We start from the raw sequence: 17,378 nt of genomic DNA on the forward strand, positions 1-17,378 counted from the left end.
CTGACATTTTCTAGAGGACTCTCATTGTCACAGCCAGTTATGGCCTCTATTCTAAACCACTTAGGCAGAAAACCGCTGAGTGGTCTAGATAGATATACAGATATACTATAGATGGAGGGTGAGGAAGGTATGGCAGTTTGACAGGCCTACATCATAGATAGGCAATATATTGTAAGTGGAGACAGCTAGTTTAACAGCCTAGCTAGCATCTTTAACTGTTGACTGTTATAGCTTGCTGAAAAAGGCAATGCTTTATACCTATGGTTGCTCACTGCTAATGATAGCAGTCGGGATGGGACCCAGTCTGAATGCAGCAGCTAACTGCTAACAAGCCAGGTAAAACAAAGGAAACACACTTTCCAGTAAGTACTCATAAAGAAGCTGTCACTGCAAGCGTAGAAAAGGGAGAGAGTACGTCTACTTCACATACAGTTAGTCTGTGTCTGAAGAGACAGCAGGACGAGTGTGTGTGTGTGTGTGTGTGTTTCCCTTCACGCTACAGAGGTGGAAACCCCGGGGAGTGTGTTTGAGCTGGCAGCGCCAGGCATGGGCGAGACACCCAAATCCCAGGAGTCCCCTATCCCGCTCTCGATGGCGTCCGTCTCACCAGGCCAGGCAGCGCCAACAAGCTCTGTGCCCTAGCCAGCCAGTCTGGCACCTGATACCCAGGGAGTGGGCAGAGCGGGACAGCGACAGTGCCAGACTCCCATATGGCCGTCAATCAATAGGGTTTAATGGCAGGTGTGTGTGTGTGTGTGTGTGTGTGTGTGTGTGTGTGTAATAGGGCCTTCTAGGCAGTGGGGCAGGATAGAAGCCTGTCTTGTCTTTGATGTGGTCTATAAATCAGACCATGCGCTGCGTAATAGGAGTGAAATAGTGATGACTAGAGGGGGGAATGTGTGTCTGTGTTTGAGTAATCGTTGGGAGGTTTTCTGCTGTTCACACTAGACTGAGACCACCTCCAGACAGACACGCACTGTGTAAAGCACACTCACACGTTCACATACACACATACATTTTTGCTCAAAACGTGCGTGCAAACATACATTCTTGCTCTAATACATGCTTGAACGCGCACACACACACACACACACACACACAGTACACTTACAGCCGGTGTCTTTGAGGCGGTTGATGGCGTTGGAGAGCAGGCGGACACAGCCCAGGAAGCCGGCCCCCTGCTTCTTGTGAATCTTCTTGTGGTTCCACACACTGATGGTGATGGAGTCAGACTTCCCAATGTACCTGTGGATGACAGGAGAGAGAGAGAGAGACAGAAGGAGAGAGATAGAGATACAGAAGAGAGAGAGAGAGAGAGGAGGAAAGAGAGAGAGAGAGAGCGAGAGCGAGAGACAGAAGGAGAGAGATAGAGAGACAGAAGGAGAGAGATAGAGAGACAGAAGGAAAGAGAGAGAGAAGGAGAGAGAGAGAGAAGAGAGAGAGAGAGAGAGAGAGAGAGAGAGAGAGAGAGAGAGAGAGAGAGAGAGAGAGAGAGAGAGAGAGAGAGAGAGAGAGAGAGAGAGAGAGAGAGAGAGAGAGAGAGAGAGAGAGAGAGAGAGAGAGAGAGAGAGAGAGAGAGAGAGAGAGAGAGAGAGAGAGAGAGAGAGAGAGAGAGAAGAGAGAGAGAGGACTCTTTAATGTGCATCATTTAAGATCTTTAAATCCATTGCTTATAACACTGAGTGGGCCTGTGTCTCATCACTGTGCTTTTGGAGCGCCGAGTCATTATCCCAGGGAAACAGCCAAGCTATTAGGGAGAGACGGACATCTCATACACACACCTGCACTTACATACGTTCCACTGAAGAGGAGGACCTACTAAAGAAAGTGTGTACACGCAGTCACATCACAGAGAACGTATGGAGGGGTCATGAGGTCTAAATGACTCTTCTATAACTACAGTGTGCCAACTGTCCATGATGACGATGATGAAGCTGCTTGTCTGGCTATAAGGTCAGCCTAGTCATCATGAATCAGAGAAGAGAACCCCTAGTCTCCCCTCTCTCTCCTGCACCACAGTTTCCCACACAGACAGCACTTACAGTAAAACACACACCGACTGGTCTAATTACAGCTTTCCCAACACTGCTGCCTACTCAGCCCTCTTCCATGGGTACGTATATATAATGAAGAGAAGGGTTTCCAGGAGAGGGGTTTCCCAGAACGCACCTAGAAAATGCACATAGCCCATACTGTAATAGGGAGTGGGGAGAGGATGTCTAGTCAGTTTAAAAATGTGCTCACTCAGTGCCTCCTTTTGTCAATAGACAAGTCTGCTCAAATATCTGATACTAATATCACTGGAAACTGATGACTGAGGAGAAATTAAATGTTTCCAAAGAGGCATATGTCTTTTTGCATTGTTCTGTCTTTAAAGGAGTGATGGACAGAAATGAAATAAAACTTTAATCTAAGCACATTAAATCTAATCTGTTTTTTTATATTAAAAGCCTTGCTTGCATTGTGGGTTGAAATTTCCGCCTGGTGTCTTATCTAGATTCGGATAAAGGCTTCAAACTAAGCCAAGTTACTCCACCTCTATGCTGTGGTCATAATGCATGGGCCAACAACATGATTTGGTGTGTGTGTTCAAACCCAGGCTGCGTTTAAGGGGAAATGAGAGAGCAGAACAGACAGTGACCTAGCGTCTGGGGCTTTGAAAATGAGGACAGGTAAACACAATTTCCTCACTCAAAATGACTTGAGCAAGACACACGTGTACACACACACACACACACGGTCACAAACACACGTTCACACACAAGCACGCGCACACACATTTGTGAAACCATGTACCGTCTGGCTTTGCAGGTAGAGCTGGTGATTAGAACAGTGCTTACCGCAGTAAATGAAGGAGGAGAAAAAAAAACACAGAGAGAGAGAAGGAAAACCACTGATCTCGGATCAGTTTACTCTCCCAAATCCCTTACCTCAACCATTAAGGTGGAACACTCAAAACTGGCCTCAGATCAGTTTCTAGGCTGATGATGCATCAAGTTTGGCAATTCACTGGTTTGTGACTAATGGTGACTGGTGAGCTGGGGTGCCACAATGGGAGACATTTTAGTCATGCCAGTAGGTGCCCAGTCACGCCAGTCTGCCAGCCCAGACTGGTTTAAATTTAATGAGGCTAGATATAGACATCTAGACTAATCAACGGCCCAGACAGACTGGCAGACGACACTGTCACACTTCCTCCCCTGACGGCTGGCGAGACCAGCTCTGCCTTCTGGGATATGACAGCACGGCGGCCACCTGCTCTGGGTTTCCTGGGCCGAGAGGGACGGGCGATTAGGGAACCAGGGAGGGAGAGAGGGGAGGAGGCTGGTGAGGAGAATAGCGTGGTTGGTGCAGTGAGAGAAGGAGCGTGAATGGGTTTTTACCAATCAAGGCCTCTGAAAAATACAACCGTCAATCGTATCAATTAACTTCTCTATAGAAATACCACCTTCTACTATATAAATTGATCAAGGGCTCTAACATACAGTGTGAAGCTAAAATGGGTCACATCTACACCCAGATTGGTTCCTACAAAGGGCAGCGAGAGCGCTTACGGGCCTTGTGCTCTAAAACAACCCCTTTACTATTAATGACGTCTCTAGCTTGCCTAAGGGATATACAGTGCATTAGCATCACATTAGCATCACATTGGGAGCTACATGACCTGGTACTCTAATGCCGCCTGTCCTGCTGCAGGCGTTGATGCAGTGAATATGAAAACAGAGCGAGGCAGACTGTATGCTCCTCAAGCTCCAAACACTGTCTGAACTAATACATATTTTGACTTCTCTCTCTTTTCTGGTTTAATGGCCTCTGTCTGCAAACGTATAGCTACATAAGTTACGCTATAATTGCAAAATCACTGACTGTATTAGTGAAAACTGCAACAACAAAACTCAGCCTGAGTTTTGCAGTACACAAGCACTAGTCAATTTGTGTGTGTCACACACTCCCTGACTGTGCCCTATTTCTTTAAAGTGTACACTCATACACTCAACCCCATGCACTTAAAAATAAAAGCATTGGATTGGTGTATTTCTTACACCAGTACAGTCCCTTCCATAAAGGGAAGTGAACGTGCACATGTAGGGTGGATGAAGAATGTGTTCTGCAGTAACTGTAATGGTCTGTAGTTCAGAGGGGGTTACACTACACTACAGTAGCAGACCCACAGAGAGTGGGCTGCTGGGTTGGCTGTGTGCTGAGCACTTAGCTTGGCCTGGTGTGGAGGAGGGAGGTGTGGAGAGCAGTGGCAACCTGCCAGCCAACAGGCTGGGGCTGGGGCTGAAGGCTCAATCTGTGGCTTGTTGTGCTCCTTGGCATGTCAGCCATTTCCTGTGACAGAGCCCTGGGGTCAGGGGTCACTGGAGGGGAGACTCCCTCAGGACCAGTGGAGAGGAGAGTGTTTGAAGAAGACAAGCATGGGGGGGGGTGTGTAAGCACACACACAAGCATGCAAAACACACACACGGACAAACATACACACACACAGAGCGAGAGACGGACAAATAGGTCTTCCCTCTGCAGTGCCAAACGTAATGTTTTTTTTCTTTTTCTTTTTTGGGGACCTAATTAATGATGTAACCCACATTCACACACACACACACACACACACACACACACACCTCTCTCCTCATGTCTAGCTTTCTCTCCTCTCCTCTTCTCTCCCTCTACATCCCTCTTTTCCCTCTCTCACCCCTCCTGTAACTCATTGCCAGTAGGTCCTTTGGGTCCTGTGGTGATTACTCCCTAGAACAGCATGTTACGCTTGCAGCTCAACATTCACAACACATGGCTCATTTCAGTCGGACAGTCCCAATGGTTAGACTAGGGTTTCGTCTGAAATGGCACCCTAGTCACTATATAGTGCACTACTTTTGACCAGGACTTTAGTGAAAAGTTGTGCACTACATAGGGAATAGGGTGCCATTTCGGCCAGTCAAAAGGCCTCAAATGGTTTATGGTGGGTGTTCCTGCACATTAGCACGGGAAGGGAGGGTAACCTGCTGCATTCCTTGCATGCTTATCATAGCAGCGCATGGAGATTGGAGACGCCACAGCTTAGGCAATAAAACCAGACCAGTGTGATAATGTTGAAAACCATAGTCAACATGGAGGTTGTGTTAGCAGTTGTCTGTGGTTCTTTGGCATCCATTATAGGAAGTGGTTTAATCCAGACCCTAGTCCCTACTTTCTTAGTCTCACACACCAGCCGTTCTCCCTGGGGACGAGGTTATGCTACTACTTCCTACTAGGCACTTTTGTAGATCTGAAAGGATAAATTGCTGAGACAAGCTGGAACAAGGAATACATGGTGAAACAAGGGTTTATTGGTCTCAGGCGGTCACCCCAGTATAGAGTCTTCCCTGGTAACTTACAGGTCGTAATGTTGGTTCCACTTGGGGTCCAGCGTGTTCCTCACTGTGTCCGTGGAGTGGCATTGCCCCGAGCCATCCACCACCACTTTGGCAAAGGGGTCAGGCAGCCCTGTGGAGGAGGAGCCAAAATGGAGGATTGTATTCACAACTGTGGATGGCATAGAAACAATGGAGTCAATGGAACTATATTTACAGTATGGTTAATTTATCTAGCATGGAAATGAAATGGTTTATATGAAATGGAGATTATATGTTGCAATTGGAGCCAAAATGGAGGATGTATGCCTGAATGAGTTTCTAGGTAACTGTAATCACAAGCGGATGGGCATAGAAACATTGACTAACAACAAACCTATATTCACATAATAATGTTCATTATCTAACGTGAAGATATGTTATAGGTGAAATTGGAGCCAAAATGCAGGATATGTATGTGCACGTCAACATGATAGAGTTTCTATGGAACTGTATTCAAATACAACAGCTGAGTCATAAGGTGGCATACAAAACATTCATTGTCAATGGACCTGTATTTACACTGGATCTTTAAGATCATATAAATGGAAAATATTGTGTTGCAGTTGAGAAAGCAGGTCAGAGGAATGTCTTTCTTTCCACCCCTGTCTATTATACTCTTTGGAAATCTGATAATGGACGGTACACACACACTGCTACCAACCTAGGCAAGATCAACATATGCCGCCCTTGTCGTGTATAGTATAAAGATTTGGAATGGATTGATAGGCTAAGAATAACGATGTGTATCATGCAGCAATTAGTACATTTCAGTTGTGCTTATTCCGTAGCACTTGGAAACAAAACATTGTTGCCAACTATTCACATCGGAGAGTTACAATGTTGCAATCACTAGGCAGCCAACTGCCTATAGCAGGAAACAGAGTTATGACACGAGTCACGACCCCACGATAGTTCAAATTACAATAAACATAACATTTGTTAACATCATCCAGTAGAACTGTAAAAAGAGTGAGATTTAATTTGAGCTTTGGAAACATGTGCTTTCATAAATGAATGGCGCGGGCCTTGTTTCACAGGAGCCTTGTAAAATAAGCTTTCTCGCAATGAACCAGCCTTAACGAATTTCGTTTCTTTTCATATCGAATTTGATTGTCCAACATCAGTTTTACAGCCATGACTAGAAGGGATCCAGCTTTTGTCAAATTAATGTCAAAAGTTGAATTGTTTTGCATTTTAGCTAACCCTAACTCTTTTCCTAACCTTAACCTAATTCTCATAACCTGCTCCATAAGTTCTCCTAACCTGCTACGAAGTCAAATCGGACGTTAATTTGACAAAAGCTGGATCGTTTCTAGCCAATATTTATTAGGCTTACTTAAAATGTTCATGCCTAGGCTAAATTAAATTAGAAAGGCTAGATTGTATTTGAAAACAGCTGTGTTTTGCTATTTATTAAAGTGTTCATACAAATAGCCTATAGGTCAGGTCGTTTGCAAATTATATTATACAAATATGATATTTTGAAGTTGTGTTTTACTGTGTAGGCGACTTGTTCTTCTACGCTAAATGTTTTTAATTATAAAAAAAAATGATATTAATTTATGATTTATAGCAGGGATGAAGACGCAAAGGTAATATTTTGCTTTTCAATAAAACCTGTCATGTTGGTATACGAACACCATTCTACCTTATTTTATTACAACTTTACAGGCTCTTTTCTATTCTGTTAAGATGAATTACAATAATCTAAATGTGATGTTGAGCACCGTGGGTGGACGCCCTAATGCGTTACGCACCCAATCACGGTAAATTAAAAATCCTGCCGGTCACGTTGTTCGGAGCCAAATTTTCCTAACGGAAACCCTGGTACACACACACACACTGACTGTGCTCCATAGCAATGACATACTGTGTGTGACTACTATAGTTAGGAGTGTGTGCCTCCAGGCTGATACCTCCCACAGGTCAAACTTGTTGAGTCACATTCACCCCTTTGCCATACTGGCAGAGGAAGCAGGGACTTCCCTCTGCAGGCAGGTGTGTGTGTGTGTGTGTGTGTGTGTGTGTGTGTGTGTGTGTGTGTGTGTGTGTGTGTGTGTGTGTGTGTGCGCGTCATTTTACAGGAAACGGTGCCTTAAAGCCCACAGTAATCCAATACATGGCTTCAAGGGAGATGTGCAACTGCATAGCCTAAAGAATGTTCCAATTCACTATTTTTATTTTATCAAAATCATACACTATGATAATTAGCCTACAAATGGGGACGTGCCTGTGCTTTGTGTTCAATCAGAGGTATTTATCTGTGATGAGTATCTCCGTCTCGCCATGATATGAAACTTCACCAGATCCTCTGGCATAAAGCCAATGTGAAGATAGTAAGATACAGGAACTTCACATTTACGACCTGTAGCCTTTCACAGTCAGCCTAATGACTGAGAACGTTAAAATACCATTAAAACTACATTAATGGTTGCTCATCTGTGTCAGTCATAACAGCACACGACAGGCATTACCAGCTCATCACCGACGCTCTTCTACCTCATTGGATATCATTGGGGACTAGCGTCAATGTGCATTAGGTGTTCTATCTGTAATCTGTATTCGTCAGCCAATACTGCAGGCAGACTGAGCTCCTATGGGACTCCATCTACTGAAGGCTTCAAAGCCAGCCAGCTAGCTGACAATCCCATCCCAACACACAGGGGGGTGGGCAGAACAGAAATGGCACTGGAAAAAAATGGGTTACTACTCACGGAAGAAGTCTTTCTTTGACAGGTTCTTCGCACACAGCACTGGAAGAGAAGAGAAGAAGAAAACGTTAGATGAGTAAATGATGGATGTGCTACAATGGAAGAGCATTAATAGTGAATTTCACAATACAAAGAAAAGCAGATGGGGAGAAAAAAAACCTACGAGCTTACATATTAAATAAAACGACCAAATGCACAAAAAGACAGCTTGTGGGTCAAACACTGTTAGACCTACACTACCAGTCAAAAGTTTGGACACACCTACTCATTCAAGGGTTTTTCTTTATTTTTACTATTTTCTACATTGTAGAATAATAGTGAAGACATCAAAACTATGAAATAACACATATGGAATCATGTAGTAACCAAAATAAGTGTTAAACAAATCAAAATATATTTTATATTTGAGATTCTTCAAATAGCCACCCTTTGCCTTGAACACTCTTGGCATTCTCTCAACCAGCTTCATAAGGTAGTCACCTGGAATGCATTTCAATTAACAGGTGTGCCTTGTTAAAAGTTAATTTGTGGAATTTATTTCCTTCTTAATGCGTTTCAGCCAATCAGTTGTGTTGTGACAAGGTAGGGGGGGTATACAGAAGATAGCCCTATTTGGTAAAAGACCAAGTCCATATTATGGCAAGAACAGCTCAAATAAGCAAAGAGAAATGAGAGTCCATCATTACTTTAAGACATGAAGGTCAGTCAAATAGGAACATTTCAAGAACTTTGAAAGTTTCTTCAAGTGCAGTCGCAAAAACCATCAAGCGCTATGATGAAACTGGCTCTCATGAGGACCACCACAGGAATGGAAGACCCAGAGTTACCTCTGCTGCAGAGGATAAGTTAATTAGAGTTACCAGCCTCAGAAATTGCAGCCCAAATAAATGCTTCAGAGTTCAAGTCACGGACACATCTCAGCATCAACTGTTGAGATGGGACAGTGTGAATCAGGCCTTCATGGTCGAATTGCTGCAAAGAAACCACTACTAAACGACACCAATAAGAAGAAGAGACCTGGTTTGGGCTTAGTGGGAACTATCATTTGTTTTTCAACAAGAAATGACCCAACACACCTCCAGGCTGTGTAAGGGCTATTTTACCAAGAAGGAAAGCTGCAACAGATGACCTGGCCTCCACAGTCCCCCGACCTCAACCCAATTGAGATGGTTTGGGATGAATCGGACGGCAGAGTGGAAAAGCAGCCAAAAGTGCTCAGCATATGTGGGAACTCCTTCAAGACTGTTGGAAAAGCATTCCAGGTGAAGCTGGTTGAGAGAATGCCAAGAGTGTGCAAAGCTGTCATCAAGGCAAAGGGTGGCTATTTGAAGAATCGCAAATTTAAAATATATTTTGATTTGTTTAACACTTTTTTGGTTACTACATGATTCCATACGTGTTATTTAATAGTTTTGATGTGTTCACTATTATTCTACAATGTATAAAATAGTAAAAATTAAGAAAAACCCTTGAATGAGTCGGTGTGTCCAAACTTTTGACTGGTACTGTATATGACAAGGCAAAGTCCAGTTTAGGCCTACACAAATAGCCTAAGCTACACTCCATTTCAATCCTTCACCCCAGGTATTCGGAGTCCGACAGATATCATGAAATGAGAACCAACCTTAGCTTGGAATCTAATCCCTGCCAGTGCCTTGGATTCCTGCTCTGAATCCCAGTCCCCTTTTGAGATAACCTCACTTTTGGGTGGTGCTCCCTCAAAACGTTTAACAGCTCAATTTTTGGAGGATTTCTGGCTTGGCTCTACTTTGTCTTCTTTATGGTTGCTCTAGGTAACCGCTGTTGTCCGTCAGTCAGTCCGTCCATTACGGGCTAGCAGAGAGAGCGGTTAAAGAGGCTTCCCTTGTAAAATATTGAGCAGACAAGCATTCTTTCCAATATGAAGTGAGTCCCTGAGGTAAGCATCGCAGCCAAGAGCCAACACACAATGGCTTCCAGAAGAGAAGCAAAGATGAGTTGCAGGAACTGTGCCTAGCGCTCTCGCTCACGTATACAGTTCTCTCTACCATCTCTCCATCTCTGTAAATCTCTCTCTCCTGGTGTAATAGGGTCCAGGTGAGCCAAAGTGTGCCAAAGTCATGGAATGTCTTCCTAGTACTGCCAAGTTCTTATTGGGAGCAATTGAAACTGAGTAGGCTTGGGCGGTATACCGTTTACAGTGCCTTGCAAAAGTATTCATCCCCCTTGGCGTTTTTTCTATTTTGTTGCATTACAACCTGTAATTTAAATTGATTTTCATTTGGATTTCATGTAATGGACATACACAAAATAGTCCAAATTGGTAAAGTGAAATGAAACAAATAACTTGTTTCAAACAATTCTAAAAAATAAATAACGGAAAAGTGGTGCGTGCATATGTATGCTATGCATATGTATGCCCTTTGCTATGAAGCCCCTAAATAAGATCTGGTGCAACCAACTACCTTCAGAAGTCACATAATTAGTTAAATAAAGTCCACCTGTGTGCGATCTCAGTATATATACACCTGTTCTGAAAGGCCCCAGCGTCTGCAACACCACTAAGCAAGGGGCACCACCAAGCAAGCGGCACCATGAAGACCAAGGAGCTCTCGAAACAGGTCAGGGACAAAGTTGTGGAGAAGTACAGATCAGGGTTGGGTTAAAAAATATTTATCAGAAACTTTGAACTTCCCACGGAGCACCATTAAATCCATTATTAAAAAAATGGAAAGAATATGGCACCACAACAAACCTGCCAAGAGAGGGCCGCCCACCAAAACTCACTTACCAGGCAAGGAGGGTCATTAATCGGAGGGCATTAATCAGAGAGGCAACAAAGAGACCAAAGATAACCCTGAAGGAGCTGCAAAGCTCCACAGCGAGAGATTGGAGTATCTGTCCATAGGAACACTTTAAGTCGTACACTCCACAGAGCTGGGCTTTACGGAAGAGTGGCCAGAAAAAAGCCATTGCTTAAAGAAAGAAATAAGCAAACACGTTTGGTGTTCGCCAAAAGGCATGTGGGAGACTCCCGAGTGGCGCAGCGGTCTAAGGCACTGCATCTCAGTGCTTGAGGCGTGTCACTACAGACCCCCTGGTTCGATTCCAGGCTGTATCACAACCGGCCGTGATTGGGAGTCCCATAGGGCAGCGCACAATTGGCCCAGCGTCGTACGGGTTTGGCCGGTGTAGGCCGTCATTGTAAATAAGAATATTTTCTTAACTGACTTGCCTAGTTAAATAAAGGTTAAATAAAAAATATAAAAAATAAACATATGGAAGAAGGTACTCTGGTCAGATGAGACTAAAATTGAGCTTTTTGGCCATCAAGGAAAATGCTATGTCTGGCGCAAACCCAACACCTCTCATCACCCCGAGAACACCATCCCCACAGTGAAGCATGGTGGTGGCAGCATCATGCTGTGGGGATGTTTTTCCATCGGCAGGGACTGGGAAACTGGTCAGAATTGAAGGAATGATGGATGGCGTTAAATATAGGGAAATTCTTGAGGGAAACCTGTTTCAGTCTTCCAGAGATTTGAGACTGGGACGTAGGTTCAGCTTCCAGCAGGACAATGACCCTAAGCATACTGCTAAAGCAACACTTGAGTGGTTTAAGGGGAAACATTTAAATGTCTTGGAATGGCCTAGTCAAAGCCCAGACCTCAATCAATTATGCGACATCCAACTTGAAGGGGCTGGAGCAGTTTTGCAAAATCTGAGACATCCAAGAGACTTGTGTGCTGAGGGGCTCTACAAAGTATTGACTTTGGGGGTGAATAGTTATGCACGCTCAAGTTCTGTTTTTTTGTGTTATTTCTTGTTTGTTTCACCCCAAAAAATATTTTGCATCTTCAAAGTGTTAGGCATGTTGTGTAAATCAAATGATACAAACCCCCCAAAAAATCCATTTTAATTCCAGGTTGTAAGGCAACAAAATAGGAAGAATGCCAAGGGGGGTGAATACTTTCGCAAGCCACTGTATAACGTATAATGGAGTATTTGGAAAAAGCCACGGGATGGTTTTTCAATACCGTCAATACCATTTTTATATGTGTAGCTACTTTAAGTAAATACCTACAGTCAACTTGTGCAATATGTTAGGAGATAAAGAATAAAGAACATTGCGTTCTTCATTTCACCTGTCACATTATTATGAAGCTTATGGTAGTCCCCAGTCACGTGTTGTTTGTTTACAAGCACACAATGACGAGAGACCGGAGCCTTCTGAGTCACTCACTGTTATGCAACATGTGCCAGGTGATCTAATTACAGTACGGAATTCACAACTAAATGTTTGCCAGCTAGATATATTATAACTATTAAGTTAACTGTCTAAAATGTGCCAAATGTTCTGCATTTGGTTTGCTAATTTAGTAGCTAGTTAGCTAAGTGGTTAGCGTCTTCCAAAATCAAGCATTTGCTTGCTAACAGCAGAGAATCCCCTCCTGGATCAAGAGCCTTGCTGGCAATATTTGTGTTGTACGTGCAGCAAACTGTGAGTAGCATTTTTGAGTTACTTGTATAGTTTAGGTCAGAAACTGTACAAAATGTTCCCAATGCGCTCGTTAGCATTTAGTTAGCATTCTCTATGGGATTTTACATGTACTTGTTGGCATCGCTAACCTTCGGTTACAGAGCATCAGTGGGGTTTGAAAATAGCGCCCCTTGTGTTCAGTGCCAATATTACCTAATATCTCGGTATGGCACAAGGTCGGTATGAAGGTATGACAATCTGGATACGGCCCAAGCCTAAAACTCAGTACTACATGACACACACACACAGGCTACACTTAGTTCTACCCCCAATCCCCTCCTAGCAGCTAGGCAGTAGGCTACTACCCAGCCTGGCCCCTACAGATTAGCCAGAGGAGTGGAAAAGACATTCCAAGGAGATGTGTCTGGACCCTGGAGGTACCCAGCTGGCCGGTCTCGTCAAGACCACTGGTGCTGATTGGGTGGAGAAATGGGGGGGGGGAAGGGATTGTTGAGGTAAGGGTGTAGCAGCCCCAGTGTAGTCTAGGAGTCTGACCTCCATGACTTCTTAGCTCACGTGAGCCTGGAGGAGTCTAGGCAGAGTCTGACCCAGACAGATAGATGGATGACCCTGGAGAATGTGAGGACACAAAATGGAGGAGGGGAGAAGAGAGGAGAGGAGGGGTGTCTGGGTCTCCTTCCATCATATAACTGCTGTGTCTCAGTGTCTAGGCTACTTTCTCATGCCTGCAAAGTGACAGGTGAAATGTAACAGTCGAGCCTACAGAGATGAGAGATGAGATAGTACTTTTTAATCCCCAAGGGGAAATTATTGTCATGGTAACCAACCTGTCTGGTATCCAACGCCAAAAAACCTATTGACTCACATATGCCTAGACTATACACGTACAAAATGTGCCTACTTAAACTAGTGTAACTAAAATTCTCCCCATACAGACAGAGACAGGGAAGGTATTTTCCCTTGCAGCCGCTGGGAGGACAGACTGGGGAAAGGTATCCTTTACACAGGCGGTCCTGGGGAATGCACTGCTCTCAAAGCCCACCTCATTACTCAAAGCTGTGGTATGCACTCACTCTCAATGTCTGTCACGACACACACTCATTTCAACGCCCCACAGACTCAACGGTCATTATCTATGCAGGGTGAGGAGTAGGGAGCAGGTGATGGGGCACTTTCCATTCCCATACCGCAACACAGACACACACACACACACACACACACACACACACACAGAGGATCCAGAGACAGGATCCTGAGAGAGGCTTATAGCCATAACACAGACCTGCCTGCATTCTCTTAGGTACTGTATGCTATCTTTCAAATGTCTGCCAGTTTCATATACAGGCTGTCATGGAGGAAGAGTGCTAATGAATGTATGGCAGACAGTTTCATGCTTTGTACACTAGTTCTGGATGAGGTCAGAGAGTTGGTGGTGTGTGTGTGATTCTGTCTGTTTTGGGAAAGAGGAAAAGTGATAGCAGGGTGGGTAGTGGAATGAACCAGTCACACCATGGAGTTATGTATGGAGGCTGGGGAGAAGCGCACTAAGCACTGACAGCGTCATGATACTGCCAGGAAAAGCCAGTCTGTCAAACATACTGTCACGCTTACCAGTCCCCAACGGGCCAGACAAACACACACACACGTCCCGGAGACAACGTGAAAATTGATTACACACAAGAATGTCAAGGGAGGAAAAGACAGTCACCGAAATACCACGAAAATGACACAGGGAAGCACGAAGCAAGGAAGTTACGGCTCAAATCACGCTCGTTTAATCCGGAGACCAGGACAGCGACCAAAATTACACAGCCAATCGAACAGAATCACAACATCATGACACAGAATCACGACACAAAACAAATTACACCGTGAAGACTACCAATCAGCTCGTCAGGGGGAATTACACTGTGAGTTCCGACAGTTTGGCTATGAGCCAAGAACACAAGACAGACTAAACTGATCCTGCAGGGACCAAATGGACATGTCGTCACCAGGGGGAAATAAGGAGAAAAGGAGGATCATAAGAGGTCACAATCTTGGCTAAAGCAAGTGTAGGCTTATATCATGGAAATGGATTTGTGATTCTAAATGGTAACAATATGCTGTCAAAAGCTGATTCTAAGGAACACAAAATCCCACACATCTGTCAAATTGCTAAAAAACTGAAATAGCTTAGCCTTAGTGAATTCATCAGTCACTAAAGGTTAGTGACAGGCTGGATAGCCAGATCCTTAGGGTGCCCCTAACCACTGATACAGGGTCAGATATTTGTTAATTGCTGTAATGTTAAGGTTAGGATTATGACCTGGTTAATGTTAGGATTACTCTGAGTGAAATCTCAGTGGGACATGTCACAGTGACCTCCAGGGGAGGTCATAACCCATGGAGATGGGCCTCGGGAGGTCGTAACCCATGGAGATGGGCCTCAGGAGGTCATAACCCATGGAGATGGGCCTCGGGAGGTCGTAACCCATGGAGATGGGCCTCAGGAGGTCGTAACCCATGGAGATGGGCCTCGGGAGGTCGTAACCCATGGAGATGGGCCTCGGGAGGTTGTAACCCATTGAGATGGGCCTCGGGAGGTTGTAACCCATGGAGATGGGCCTCGGGAGGTTGTAACCCATGGAGATGGGCCTCGGGAGGTTGTAACCCATGGAGATGGGCCTCGGGAGGTTGTAACCCATGGAGATGGGCCTCGGGAGGTTGTAACCCATGGAGATGGGCCTCGGGAGGTTGTAACCCATGGAGATGGGCCTCGGGAGGTTGTAACCCATGGAGATGGGCCTCGGGAGGTTGTAACCCATGGAGATGGGCCTCGGGAGGTTGTAACCCATTGAGATCTGACCAACCCTGAGCCCTCCCATTCACCACACATACCATACCGTAGTAATGTCGGTACCAGTAGATCTTCTGTTACCCTAATGCTAATGGAGAAAAAGGGGATTAACTGCGCCCTGCTCCAGTGTCTGATCGTACTAAAATGACCTCTCAGCGGCTCTGTTACCGGGCAGAATTGGCCACCAAGCTTCCAATGAATGGAGGCACTCACAGGATGTACGGGATGTTATGTGAGAAGTCGAGTGAAAGGCAATGCCGAAATTCAAGAATTTCTCTGATGTGAGTGCCTTCTCATCAAATATGGATACCATTTCAATTCTAGCAATTCTAAATGGGAGACAGCAGACACCATTCTTGCCTAGAACATTAATTCAGATTAATGCTGAAGTTCTGCCTTCGAAGAGGCATGTACCTCCCCATCATCTTCCAGGCGTAAACAACACCAAGTTTAGTTTTTGTGGCACCCTGCCAAGTAGGGCAATCATAGGGTGTCAAGGCGTGTACTTCCATGCCTCTGAAAGCAACCGTGCATGCAAAGGGGATATCTAGGATTGTGAGTGTGTCCACACACACACCTCTGATAATAGTGTGGCCTAAATGACATATGGCACTACGGACCACCCTCATGACAGCTGTGCTGTGAGGAACTACTAGCCTCTTAAACTCCATTTGACCTCTATCTGGGTGAAGCTACACTCAGACAGAATACATATCTAACACGCAAATACGTTGTGGAAGTGTCTAGATAGGAGAGGAAGTAGCACTCACACTGTCTAACACTAACTCCCCAGACTGCTGTCTGTTGCATCTCCTTCACACCAACATGCTGCATTATTAATAAACTGGTGAACTTTTCACCCCTGAAAATCAGCCATCCCCAATTTCCCAATTCAGTTGAACTTTTCAACCCGGGATGGGTTAAGTTTTCTGGAAAGTTATCTCAGCGATTTACTTTATAGGAAACACTTTGGGATACGGAATTAAATGGGAGTAATAGGGACTGGGAAATGTCAAGATGACAACCTTCCAGTACAGTAGCCTATAGGCCTATTACATTTGATTTTATTTGAAGAAATTAATAAACATCTAATTCAGCATTAGGTAGGCAGCTATGGGGAGAGATGCAGTGAAGAAGTCAATGGAACACAGACCGTGGGGGATAGAAGGATGCCGAATTGGCGCACATTCAACAAATCTGATCTAACAAAGTGGATATTTGTCAAATCCGTCATGATTGATGTATTGTAACAGGCCCAAAATGTGGTTACAAAAGTCAGATTTGGATATATCCCCTTTCAGGTTTAAGACTGCTAAATGCTAACTCCCGTTCGTAGAAGCTGGTAGCATAGCTAGCATACAGAAATTGGTGGTGGTAGTCAGTTGTTTTGAACTAATGCAGTGTGAAATACACGTAAACAATAGCCTAAATGTAGGCTAATTTTGCTAAGGGGGCAATGAGGAGATTCAGGATCTTTCCCCCCACGGCATCTTTCCCTCACGCGTTTCCATGACATTTCCATTGTTTTGGTCAAGTTCCATTGACCTCTTTACCGCATCTATGGAAGGGGAAGCTTGCCACAAGAAGTGGAGGCAGTTGCGGGACAAGCTCGTAAAGCTAAAATAATTATGAAGGGTTGAAGTGGAGATGCAGGTGGGAAAACGGTACTGCCTTTTTACTTCATGCTATATTGGCTGAGCTCCTATGTCAAGCACCGGGAAACCGATCAGAGGTCTCAGAAGAGGTAAGGTCTTTTCGTTTAGCCAGTTGCTTGTAATTAGCTGGCTGGCTATGGAGATTAGTCCTGAACAACTACGAGTGGTACGTTTTAAGTGGTGCAGACCAATTTATTGGGTGTGTTTGACACACTCCGCTCTGCTCACCGAATCGCAATAAGTATGGAATGCTCTGACTTTTGCAGAGGCCGCATCGCCGTAAATGCTGTACGGCCA

The 17,378-nt window shown here is 44.6% G+C and overlaps 1 pseudogene; it reads right to left on the reverse strand.

Moving 5' to 3' along the window:
* The window catches only part of LOC121532596, a 67,642-nt pseudogene that overhangs the window by 28,653 nt on the left and 21,611 nt on the right, over nucleotides 1–17,378 (reverse strand).

This window comes from Coregonus clupeaformis, unplaced genomic scaffold, assembly GCF_020615455.1.
Source record: "Coregonus clupeaformis isolate EN_2021a unplaced genomic scaffold, ASM2061545v1 scaf0810, whole genome shotgun sequence".
In the NCBI taxonomy this organism is placed as follows: Eukaryota; Metazoa; Chordata; class Actinopteri; order Salmoniformes; family Salmonidae; genus Coregonus; species Coregonus clupeaformis.